Source organism: Phalacrocorax carbo, chromosome 3, assembly GCF_963921805.1.
Source record: "Phalacrocorax carbo chromosome 3, bPhaCar2.1, whole genome shotgun sequence".
NCBI lineage: Eukaryota > Metazoa > Chordata > Aves > Suliformes > Phalacrocoracidae > Phalacrocorax > Phalacrocorax carbo.
In genome coordinates this window covers 53,013,312-53,026,433 of record NC_087515.1, presented here as the reverse complement: position 1 = coordinate 53,026,433, position 13,122 = coordinate 53,013,312, and the positions used below count along the sequence as shown (strand labels likewise).

At 37.2% G+C, this 13,122-nt stretch overlaps 1 protein-coding gene across 9 annotated transcripts in view; it reads left to right on the top strand.

The window, feature by feature from the left end:
• QKI (QKI, KH domain containing RNA binding) overlaps positions 1–13,122 on the top strand; it is a 160,098-nt gene that overhangs the window by 87,959 nt on the left and 59,017 nt on the right. The window lies entirely within an intron of this gene.

Here is a 13,122-nt window from a genome sequence, read left to right as displayed (position 1 = left end):
TACCGGCTTTAGGCAAAATACAGTAATTGTTCTTGAATTAGTTGAGCTGGATGACCATGGCTTCTTGGTATGCTGTGGAGATTATGCTTTTTACATCTTCAGATGATAAATGCAGGGTCAACAAATCATTTTTTAGATACAAAATGTGGAACATACAGGCTTGAAATACTTGTTCTCTCCACCACTAATGAACTTCTTGCTGTGTTTAATTTTCATGTTTAAAGATGTAGACATTTGAAACAGCCCAGAATTTTTTTGACTGTGAGTGATACTAGATGGGTTCTAACTGAGAACTGGGAAGCAAAGTTGTGACACTGTATGCTTGGGTTTTAGTACTTCGAAATATCAGAGCTGTTTTTTGGGAAGGGCTGGAATTTTTCAGTGGTTTTGGTGTGTTTTTCCTGTTTCAAAGTAGTGAAGTTAATTTGTGACACATCTGGATGAATTCTTAAGCCATAATTCAGTGCAAAGTTTAAAATGTAATAGCGAATACTTAGATGTGTTTTAATTCTATTGACAGCCTACAATTTTAACAGGGAGAATTTTAATGAAAAGTAGTGTGCTGATGCTGTTAATTCTTACTAAGTTTCTTTGAATGCTTTGTAAAGATCCTTCTTCAAACCGGTTCAGCTAGGAAGCTAGTTGTTTTGGGTTTTTTTGGACCCTCTTCCTTATCAATAAAAACAGATAATTTTCATCGTTTCATAACAATACAGGATTACGTGTATTTGGGACAGTTTTGCTCAACTTTTATTTTGGGAGGTGGGGGGAATTGCGCTATTCCATGTTACAGGGTTACAATGGGAGGAAAGAGGATAGATTTTTGGTCAGCTAATGTGAGAGTATAGTTCAGTGAGACAAAAAATTTTGCTAGTTAATAAGCTGTATTGAACCAAGTTAATAGCTGTGCCAGTTTGAGAAAGGGAGAGGAGGGGAAAAAGAAAGGGGCCAGGTCAGGAAGTGGGAGGTCAGCACCTGTCAGTTGGCAGTAAATCTTTGTCATCTGTTGGAAACGCATTTTGAACAAAGAGTAGGAAACATTTACAATGAAGGAAGCCACCTTTCCTCTAGTGATCTCTCTAGGATGTGAGCAGAGCGTGTAATTATTTTTGTCTGCAATTCATGCACAATGCTGTCTTGTTTTCCAAGATGGATAAAACCATTGTAGACTTGAAGAAAGGCACGCGCATAATGGCTTTTTCTCCACAGCATTACCATCTTACTTTGACTTCTGTTATTCAGAAGTATATTAATTTCAACTGTAAAACTTCAGTTTGATTTTTGTGGGGGCAGGTAAGCATGCAGTCTAAACCCATGTATAATGGACAAAGAAGTCCAAAACAAGGTTGGAACATGGCTCCTGAAGAGCAGAAGCAGTTAATTTTTTAAATAACTCTTTGCATGTTTCTGGTAATGTACTGGAATCTGTTACAAGTTACTCGCTTTAAATGTCTTCAGACTTGGTTAACCCATCAGGGATTTAATTTGCTTCTGTGGCTTCATACTGTAATGACATTCTGTCCAGAATTTATTAATGATATTTCTCTTTTCATTAATATCTTTGTTTAGCTGAGGGACATGGCTAGTCTACCTGTGCTTCTCTTTGGGCACTGTGTTGTAAAAGCAGAACTTGAAATTTTGCAGAATTTAATCACATTATGGATGGAGCTGTGGTAACTTGCTTTATTGTAGTTTGCACACACAGTTTTACTCAAAAACTTGTAAATGAAAATGCAAGCAGATTCACTATTTAATGAGATTTTTTTAAAAAAAATTACATTCCTTTGAATGTTTTTGACCATTTTACCAAACTTTGTGGGTTTCGAGAAGTTCACGTGAAACTGGGTGTCTTTTTGGAAGGATGATGATGTCTCCTAAACAGCAGCTGTAGGACTGCTAATTGAATGTGATCTTAAAGGATGCATATCTAGGCATTCTTTCCCAAGACCAGTATACATGTTAGCAATGTAAGTATTATGATATTTGACTTTGAGTTAAAACTGTGAATAGCTTTCACTTTCATTTGTTTGTAATGAGCAAATGTTTTATTGCACTTTATTTTGAAGTTTAAAAAGTGGTCAGGAATATTTTTCATAATTATTCGTTTACAGAAATATTATTTCAATAATTTCCCTTAAAATTACTCTTCCTATTAAATATATTCACAAGGTTTTTATTTTAAATGTGTTGTATGCATATTATATAAAGAACTGATGGTAGTGTATAGTACTTTAAATGAACTGAAAAAGTATAGAAAACGAATAAAGAATTCCAAACCCTGACCTAAAGGACAGAGTCAGCGAAGGACCAGAGAGCTCTCTGTGAAAGCTGCCAGAGAGCACTGATGGGTTGCAATGTTCTAATTCCTATGAATCATTCAAGTAGTACTGCTGAAGGGAACTATCTGCTGGCTTACTGATGGTGGCGGGTTTTTGTTTGCTTTTTTTGGTTGGGTTTGTTTTTTTTTTTGGGGGGGGGGGGGGGGGGGGAGTGAGGGGGGTGGGTAGGGGGTGTTGTTTCTTTGTTTTAATCACTGGATTGATGTTACCTGACAGGTAAAGGGAAATACTGATCATGAAGATCCATCGTTGCTGTACTGTAGGAAAGGCTTTCCTAATATATTATCTGCGGTATTCTTCAGAGCTATTTAATATCAGTGCCAAGCTGGCAGTCAGTTATAGTCTTTAATTTGCATAGCTATTACTACATTTTAGTCTAGCCTTGAGAACATGTGCCACATGCTGGATACCCCTCATTCTGCAGTCATTACAATCAATAGAGCTGTTGCATGAAATTGGTCATAAAGAAGGTTTGGAACAGTGGTCACACTTTGAGTTATCTAGGTGCTAACTTGGGTGTGTCAAATCCCATATAATTGTAGCAAGGATTTGAGGCAACTGCTGCAATAAAACAATATAATTACAGACGGTGCAAGGTTTCAGTCATAAATACAGGGAAAGTTTGTGTGCCAAGATCATTTGAGGCAGTACTTCTGAATTCTTTCAAGAACTCAACTTTAGTTCATTAGCTAATATTTATTGTCAGTTTGTACTCGGTGACAAATTTGGACATTTTTCTGTATTCTCTGTAACAAAATTTTGTTCTATTTTTAAAGTATAAGTCAGTTTTATTTAATTTGCATTAGTATCTTGCCTGTTACTTTCCATTTGTCTTGAACCTTGTCTGGATTATTTGTTTACACATAAATTTATTTTGTAATTGTTGCAACTGAGTAAATATGGAAAGAATGAAACTATTTTAGGAGGAGGAAGTAAAATGATTAAAACACAAAGATATATTAATATATGCTTGTGTAATCGCTATAAGATTAAATTATTATAGTTGTAGAGTAAACTTGCTGGTTTAATAGCTTGATGAAAAAGTAAGAGACTGGAGATAAAATGTAAGGGTAGACTTATTAAATGTGGTAAAATCTAACAGTCTTGGAAGTAATGCTATATAAAATGCTCTAGAAATGCTTTATTTGTTCTGCTCAGTACTGTACTAATGATTGTGGGTCACCATTGAAGAAAAAGTTTAACAAATAATGGACAACAGCATACTAGACTATTATTTATGCACTGTTTAGTATTACCATAATATGAATCCAAAGCACTCAAACAAAGCTCACATAGCCCATTCCTTAAAATAAAAAAAAAAAAAAGGGAAAAACAACACCCCAGATATCAGAACTCAGAAAATGTGTATGAATGGATGCTCAACCTGAATAAAAATACTGCAATTAACCGGTGAGCTTTCTAGCTATGGGACAAATCAGTTAGTACGTGCATTAGAGCGACCCTGAAATTTAGCTTTTCAGTTGTTTCCAACTGGTAAAGAACCTCATACCCTGTCTGGACAGCACAGTATATTTGGTAACATGCTGTGAACTTATGCTACCTGTAGCATAGTCTCTGTTTAACAATAATATTATGTGGAAAATGAGTTTGTTACATTAATCAATGAATTTGACTGTTAATCTTCTCCAAAAGACCCATGGACTGTAGAGGGGGCTGCTATTTAGAGCAGAGCAAGCCGCCATCTAAGCAGTGGGATAAGAAACCATGGGCAGTCATCTGCTTAACAGTTCCTGGTCACTAAGATAAAGCCCTTCAGTAACAGAGTTTCAGGAGGCCTGCTGACAGCAGAATTATCTGTGAGCATCATTTCTAGTCTCACTCCTCTCTAATCCAAAATGCAAAGTGTCCTTCTAATGCTTCTGGAAATCTGAAAATTCCAGAACCTTAGTACTGTGAGAGAAATCCCGTGTGAAAGAGATGAGAGAGAAGGAATAACTGAGTGACATATTAATTATATAATTCGTTAGTGGAAAGCACTCCTAAGCAATTACAAAAGGTTGCTTTTTTTAAAAATTTAAAGCCTTATGTAATAGGGCAGTGTTAGTGCTGCTGTACGACGAACAGGGAAACAGGGCCACTGAAACCCAGCTGATGTCTCCTGTGAAATTACATATCTTTAGGAAGTGCATTGAGATTGCAAATTCAAATTGGAAGATGCTAGAATTAAGGTTGCTTTTGTATAAGTGAACTCTTCCTTGGAGTTGATCAGTGCTGTGAGTGACTAGGTTTTTTTCTTCTTTGCCACACACTTATTTAAATAAATGGGACATAGTATGTTCATTTCTCAGGTAAGCAACTGAGCTGTAACCATTTGAAGTGGAAAATGTTGATTGCTTTGCACACCTAATTTGAGGTGAGTGGAAACTGAGTTCCAGAGTACTTAGTTTTTAAATAGCATTTTATGTATTATAGTAAAACTACATTTGACGTAAGCAGCACTGATAAGTGCCCAACGTTTCTGCAGAGTTGCAAGTCAGGCAGTCACAGCATGAGGCTCCCTCATCCTCACACCCTGTTGTCAGTGGTTTGGTGTGGCAGGGGAGTGCCTGGGCTGGCTGTGCACTCTGTTTAATGTGTGACTGACAGCTGGCAGCTTCCTACAAAGGGATATGCCTGTGCCCTCCTTTGTGCTCAGTCTGCTGCTTGTGGGATGTGTCACTGAGCCAGTTCAGCTTGCTAAACAGGCAAAACCTAATCTGACAGCACTAGATTGCTGCTGTGTTAAACTGGCTCTAGAAGGGCCCAGTGAGAGCTGTTGCTGGTGCAAAGAAGATGGAAGGACTCTGCAGGCAGCAGAGAGGAAGGAGAAAGAAATGGAGCCACTTGTTGGTGAGAGTGAGCAGTTAGCATTTCAGCTCTGTTGTTGAACTGAAGTCTATGGAAGAAACCCTTCTATACAAGAAAACTCAGAATAGTTCTGACTTGTGATTTGGGAGAGTTTCTTTCTCTGAGGTGACTATGTAAGATTAGTGTTCTAATTATAAGCACAGACATTGCGTCTAAAGCTGGCAATATTCATATAAGGAACCACTTCTGAAGAAGTTTGGTTTATGTTTAGCACTACGTTTTCGTGTTGGCATAAGAGGTGATTTGAATCTAATTATTCAGGATAGCATTTAGCTGCCTAGGCACTTGAATCTTTTTGCCATCCCTGCAGACCTACAAGAAGCAAGAGTGATTCAGACACCTGCTCTTGATTATGCATCTTTGAGGAAGTCTTCAAGGCAGATTCATCCCAAGGATTGAAATAAGAAAGGGGGAACGAGAAAAATAGTAGGTGTAATCATATCAGTGCTGATACCCTGTTTTTCAATAAGGTCAGGATTCTGCAAAGCACTTCAGCTTCTGTATGAGATTTGTTGCACCATCGATTACTCTCCCTCACCTCTGTTTTTTGCAGTCTGACTGCACGTGTTTTTGTCAAAACTCACAGTTGTCATTAACTTACACATTTATCCAGAAGGAGCCATTCCCAAGCAGTGTAAGATACAGGTTTTGAGCTAAAGCTCTGGCATTGCAACCACGTCAGCCCTGGCAGTAAAAACAGCTTTGCTGTTCTGTGCCTGGCCCCTTTCCTCCATTTTGCATCATTCTTGTAGCCCAGCAGTAAAGTACTATTGGCAAAGTGTCACTGGTTAAAGTATTAAAGTTACTCCCTTTCCTCTACCCTTTCCCCTCCCCAACCTGCCCCTGAAATAATATTTTAAAAACAAACAAAAATAAAGCAGAGGTGGTGAATGTTTGTTTCTTTTAAATTTTCTAAAATTCACTTAGCAAGAACAGTTTCTTTAGGCTTAGGAAGTTAGTCAGAGCTTAACTACTCCCTAGGTATGCTTGATTTGAGTCACGAGTCTTATTTTTGTTGCTTCAACAAATAGTAAAAACCTAAAGATCAGTGTGTCATAAAATAAAGCTAACAACATATTACTATAAAAATAATTTCATTTTACATTACAAGTCATCTGTTTAAAGAAACAGTTGTTAATGGTCCATATTCTTAAACAGAGGTCACTAACTTTTTTGTGCATACAAAGAGAAAAAGCTATGAACCTGTTCTTTTTTACTTAAGTTATTTTTTTGGTGGGGGAAATAACAAAGAGTTCCTTTTGATTTTCTTAAACTTAGCTGTTGGTTCTGTGGGGAGTTTTATAACTGTATCTGAAACTTGTCTATTACATTGCAGGTTAAGAGGTGGTACTTTTCAGTTTTCTTGGCACACTCAGGTTATGTTAACATGTTCAATCTGAGTTTCTGTTAAAAATGTTCTGTAGTGACATCTTCGTATACTTTTGTGTGAAGATTTGAAGTGAGTGAAATTTCACTTTTCTTACTATGTGTTAAGCAGTTTCTGAAAAGATGTTAAGGAGGTTAATCACATGTTATTGTAAACGTTAACGGCATGAGAAAATAGGGAGGAATAGTTGTCTCTTAAAAGCTTACAATTTTGTAACTAAAAAAGGTGAAGGGTTGGTGTGACGATATTGTAATTTTATGTAGTTGTCTTTACAATATGCCCCCCATAGAACCATCACCAAGATTTATGGAGGGGAATCCCTATTAATGTGTCTTTTATTTTTCATGTGTATATAAAATATATATGTGTATATGAAGTATGCATACACCTCACCCTTGAAGAAATATTAAAAGCAAAATGGTTGGATTTCTTAAGCAGAGGCTGATTGACTGGGCTCTGGAAGCGACAGGCAAATTGAGATTAGGAAAGAAGAAGTGTGGATATGTTGGTATTAAAGCGCAGGGTGTAAGCAGATCTATTTATGCAGATATCTCCAAAAGGTCACCCGTTATGTTTTCACTCTTTGTATTTCTTTCTCCTCCTTTTCTTTAACAGTGCTGTAAATTCAGTCTGAAATTAAAAAAATCTGACATTTATTCCTAATTATATTAAAAAATGAAATTTAACAAGCTAGGTACGCATTAACATAGCTTTATGTGTTTCTCAGACTTTTAAAAGAAATGAGTGAAAAATGCTGGAATTCATGCTTAGATTAAGCAGGAGTAGAACCTGAAGAAAGATGTGGTTTTATTTTGTTACTTCTTGACCTTGATGGTTTGTTCAGTGTCACTTACATGTGGAGTTGTCACAGAAGAGCTGGGACACAGGTGTTTGAGGATGAGCTTAACTGAGAAATGGATCAATTTAACACTGAGCTCAAATTACTGAGGAGGGGAGTCTTTGTGCATTGACCAGGCTTGCTATGCAAAGCAGCAATCAAATCTCAGCAAGGCAGAGAGGAAATAAAACTTGGATTAGAGAAATAAAAATGGTTGAAATTCAGTAAAGACAGATGCCACAATTATCTGGGGCAGTAACTGTTGATGAAAGTTACATGATGCTACTTCACAATGGCAGAGAAAATGTTGGAAAAAGTGTAAAATTATACTACCAGCCTAAGAGCTGATCATGTTCTCCATTGAATATAAAAATAATTTGGTTTATGTTTTTTACTTTTACAAGAGCTAGTGACTAATACTACATTGATTGCAGTGTTCAAAATTTAGTATGCTGTAAACAGTCCAAATTGCAGTCAAGAACAGTGTTTTGGGGTTGGGGTTTTTCTTTCTGTTGTGTTTTATTGTTTGTTTTTAAACTATTAAAATCTTTAAAGAAATGTTAGGGAGTACTATACTGTGTAGACTAGAAGACTGAGAAACCATTTAACAGACACTTTTTTCCCTTAAATACAGCCAAGGAGTAGTGGTAGTACTTTTCTTTAAACAATGGAGTAAGTATTCAGAAATGTGAAACCATAGCTCAGGTATTTCCAGAAAGTTCCCAAGTCATTAAACCCCAGGCTCTGATGACGCTTTCCATCTTTTGTGTTCATTGCGCAGATGAAAGTAAAAGTTTCATATGACTGGAAAAAGGAAAAACTAAGGGGCTCACAGTGAAGCTGGAAATAAAGGTTCCCCTCAAAGGGGTATTTTATATGTTGTAACCAGTCATTCACAACTGCAAAAGGCCTCCACTCCGAAGTAAAAGAGCAGGAGCCCACCTCCTGGTGTCATCCTTCATCACTGGCGTGGAGATGCCTCTAGCACTTTGTGCATACTTATTTTTCCTCCCCTCCTGGGCAGTGATCTGCCTTCTTAAAGGGTGAAGTGGAAAGTGCCTTGTTTAGCCTTTCTTTGGCCTGATGTTGGGTCACTCCTGCAACATCATCATGGTGATGTTGACGCATTTTGTGGCAGAGGCAATAGTAGCACCTTGATTGTCATTCCCTGGACCAATGTACCAACCCCTGGAATGTTACATTGGGTTTTCTTGGAGTTGCAACCTTTCTTAAAGCAACTTTCTTGAAGCTGCCACACCTTGGGTTAGTTTTGTATCGTATATAGTATAAAAGTATATTAGATTAGGGCGTTTGGATATCAACCGTTTCAACTCTCCTAGTTTGAGAATAGCAGATGAAAAAAAGGTATCAAACTTTCAATTTAAGACTATTTCACCTTTCAGGATGAACTTCAGTAGAGTTTTACACGCCTTGGTAAGTTTTTTGGGTGGAATGGAGGCATGTGTTAGCAAGGCTAGTACCTTGGTGTACTAGTCTTTCTCCTGGGTGGAAATATAATAGTAAATTAAAATAAAATAAAACTAGAGTAATGCATAAGTAAAAACTGAGATATACAGAAGAATCTTTATGTACTTCTAAGAGTACATTTAATAATATTATATAGCAAAATGTGATCCTACTTTAAGAAATACCTTTTTAGATCATGGGGGGGGGGGGAATAACTGGTTCATAAAAACTAGTCTGTTCGGGATATATTTTCTGTTTTGTTTTTAACATCGTGTTAATGATTGGTAAAGTAAATCTTCTAAAGTATGTTAAGACTCTGTAAACGGAGCAATTTAACTTCTGTATGTATACCTATATGGTATATAGGTGCTGCTTCATACTAAGGTAGAAGAAAATAGTTATTTTTGTCATCCTTTCTCCATTTAAAGCTGAATAGGAGAATCAGCTTTATACTGAATTATGAGCATTATTATGCTCATAAACTTAGAGAAAGAAAGGTTTATGCAGAAGTGATGTTAGAAGAGTTGCAGGTTATTTTGAAGTTAATTAGTGACTGCTAATGAATGGACTTGTCGTGAGTCAAAATCAACATACTGTCTGTATTACTTGATTAGAGAATGCTCTGAAGAATGTGTCCGCTGTCACAGATGTTTTGTTGATCTAAGCCTTCATATAAAAATGTCTTCTGTACCTTGAGATTCAGAATATGGAGGTGCTTACCTCTCAGAAGGCTGTGTGAGGATAACCCTGAATCAAGACACTTGCATTCAGGTTTTATTGGTACTTCATTTTCTTTCAAGGGAATGTGATATTTGTTTACAGATACTATTCCATTAACAGTGGTCAACGTGTGAAAATAATCCCAGTATTGCGAAATGCTTTGTACTGCTTATTCCCTTTTCTGTGGGGGAATAAATTTATACTTGGATACCAATGTAACCCTGTCTCCATATGAAGTTTACTACTTTTGGAATGCTGGTGAAGTTAAAACGTTAAAACTCTTCCCTGTAATCCAAAGTCAGAGAAATGAACAGCCTCACTCATCTGACTAGGTAAAGTTTGATACTTCACGGTAACTTTAAGTATCGGTAGTAACAATTTTATCCATCTCTAACAAATATATCCAGGCATTGTGCCTATGCTGTGCATTTCATGTGCTAAACTATCATTAGTTCTTTGAGGATACCAATGCATACAAAACTTCTTTACTTTCATCTCAAAACAGTGAAATACTCAGTCTGAACAGGCTCCTGGGTTTTAATACTGCCCAACAATACAGCTTGTTCCACAAATCATGTCTCTTATTTTTTACACTGGCACAACTTGAGACAAATATGTAAGAAGAAAATCCTGGAGAGATGCAATCCTGTTGCCTGTTTCACAGAAATTCACCCTTTGCAATGGGGAGGTTTTTTCCCAGCTCAGCTTTCTGGAGCAGTTCACTGTTCAGCCATAACCCTAACGCTGCAGAGCGCGCTGGCTCAGGCAGTGGCAGGGCCCTTCCTCTGTTGTCAGCAGCCTGTGGTTACTCAGTTGTGCTGTGAAGCCACAGCTTTAGAAAGATCCAGTGTGATGTTTCGTGCATGTAGGAACCATTTTGACTGCAGGGCAGATCTGAACTTGGGGCAGCACTTGGTTTGAAGTTTCCTGAGCACAAAGTCTGTGTTGAGGCTCTGAGACAGAGAACAGAATCCTCTTCTGTGCATTTAAACATGAGGTTGTTTCACGCCATCAGACTTCTTCAGAATACTTCTTAAAACATTTTTTAGATAGTGCCCTTTGATAACGTTTGGCACCTACTGGCTAGTTTAATGTGAGCTGGACGATACCCACTTCTTAACCCAGAATTGTCTTGAAGTGTACGTAGTGTACAATAATAATGGATAAAGACATACTAAATAATACTAAGTTGTCTGACGTTCAAAACAGTATGAGACTGTTAAATTAAGCAGTTGATCTGTTGCTTCTATAGGACAAGACTTGGATCAGAAATTCTAAATTGGAAGTAAGCTAAAGTGTTCTCCCTGACCAGGTGCTACTCCTTCAGCGTTTCTTTTGTTGTATTATTTTCTCACCAGCTTTCTGCTTGTGAACTGCTACCATTAGAAGCTCAGTAGAAGCAAAAGTCTATGTTAATTTGCCTGACTGTAACTGCACAATTAAAGCAGTTTATCAGCAGGGGTTAGGACAATCAGTGTGTTCTGATGCTTCATGTTATAAAATTACTTCTGTTGTTCAAACAGATACTGTAATTGGTGCATCATTTTAATCTGTTTTTCTGCAGGGATGGCTTGGAGTTTCATCTGATAAAAACCTCTATTTTTGCTGCTTACCTGAGCACTTACTTTGTTTGCAGGCTACTTCTAAAGTAACAACTTGTATTGAAATGTTAATGTTAGGAGTATATCATGTGAATATACTTCTAAATACGGGTTTGGGGGAGTGGGTTGTTTTTCAGGGTTTGTTTGTTTTCACCAGTCAGTCCTGTCAAGACTTAGATTCACAGAGAGAAAACTCTGTTTGTATTTACAATTATTACTGCATACTGGCATTTAATACCTAGTTCTTACATAGATGAACAAGTTGCTTCATGTCAGATAATGAAGATAACTGTGTGCTCTGTCCCTGGCACAGGCATAATTAGATTTTACTTAAGATGGTTTCATGAGACATGGTGAGCCAGTCTTTTGAGTGGCAGTTACGTGTTAAAATATGGTCCCTCATCTTCTGTCTTTCCTAATTATAGCACTGACCTTGTGTTGGCACTCAGTAGCCCCCTAGGATCTTATTCAACCCACTTACCCAGCAAAAAATGGGGGGGAAGGAGGTCCAGTTTTGCTGCATCAGCACATTGGCCTGGCTCTCTGAAAGGCTGGCGTGGTGCTGGGGCCGGTCCCAGTGGAGGAATAAGGACTGCGTGGTAAGGGGAGTGAACCTTTTGAAGTTGTTAGATTGGTCATAAAAAGGATACAATAAGACAACAGTAAGAGAGGATTCAAGTGATTTTTTGTTTCATTAGGGCTAGAGCACTCATGAATATGTATCAGCTGATGTGGAGTTACTTGTTTATCTGAGACTTCTAAGTAGTTTATTCCTGCACAATATGTTACAGAAATCCACAGTCTTCCAAATGTTTGTTTTAAATGATCTCTTCAGCAGAGACGCCAAAAACTTAAAATTCTGTAGCTCAGGTTGGCAGAAAGAACAGTTGTGAGAACAAAAGTTACATTGAACAGCACAAGATGCACAACTGTTGTGGGCCCATAAAAAGTTGGGAGCACTGACTAATTTTAGGGAAAGGAGCATTCTTAGATTCCTCTGGCTTGGTTTTACCAGTTCAACTGTGTGAACAAAAGGTTAAGTGAGGTGTAATCCGTATTGGATGGTTGAGTAACGTTTCTCTTGGACTTATTAATTCAGACCTGACATTGTTGCATGGCTACAATACATATCAAATCTTATTTAAAACTACTTAAACTAGAGCAGGACTAGAAGTTGCTTACAATACCTTTTTCATTTATCACTTTTTAGTGAAATTTAACTTTTGTTTCAAAATGGCTTTAAATCAACATTAACTACTTCTTTAATTCACACAGCTGCTTTTAAACTGCTCTTCCAATTATTTTTTAAAGCTTTGATACATATGTGTGAATGTTTTCATTATGGAAAAGAAACATTCACCTAGAACTATAGGTACATTACAATCGCCAGTAGCACTATTGTGGTAATTGTACTAAATAACTGAATTTCTTCCTTCCACATCTTAGCCTCTTCCATTTGGCTGTGAGTGATTATACAGTCTCTTATATCTTAGGATAACTTTAAAGTTCTTAGAATGTATTTGAATTAAACCTTTGTACAGCTTAAAGGACTAAAGCTATTCTGATGTCTTTTAATTTTAGCTTTCAATTTGGCATTATATGAAAGCATTCTTCCCTTTTACTCCAGCTTTTCTGTGTTTTTCATCATTCATTAGGGAGAGCAGATTGTAATAGGTGAGTGAAAACAGAATTTAATAACCTATCACGTAAAGATGAGTGAGGATATTAAGGTTTGTTCTCAACATTTCCTTGAGCCAGGGGTTTATTTCTTTAAAAGGCTCCTGCTGTTGGTTCTGAGCTGTGTTTGTATTTTTCTAGTGGCCGGTATTACTGGAAATTGTTTGATTTAGAGTGAAAAAGTGCAAAGGATGGGAGTTGCACTTTTTTATATACTACAGGCCA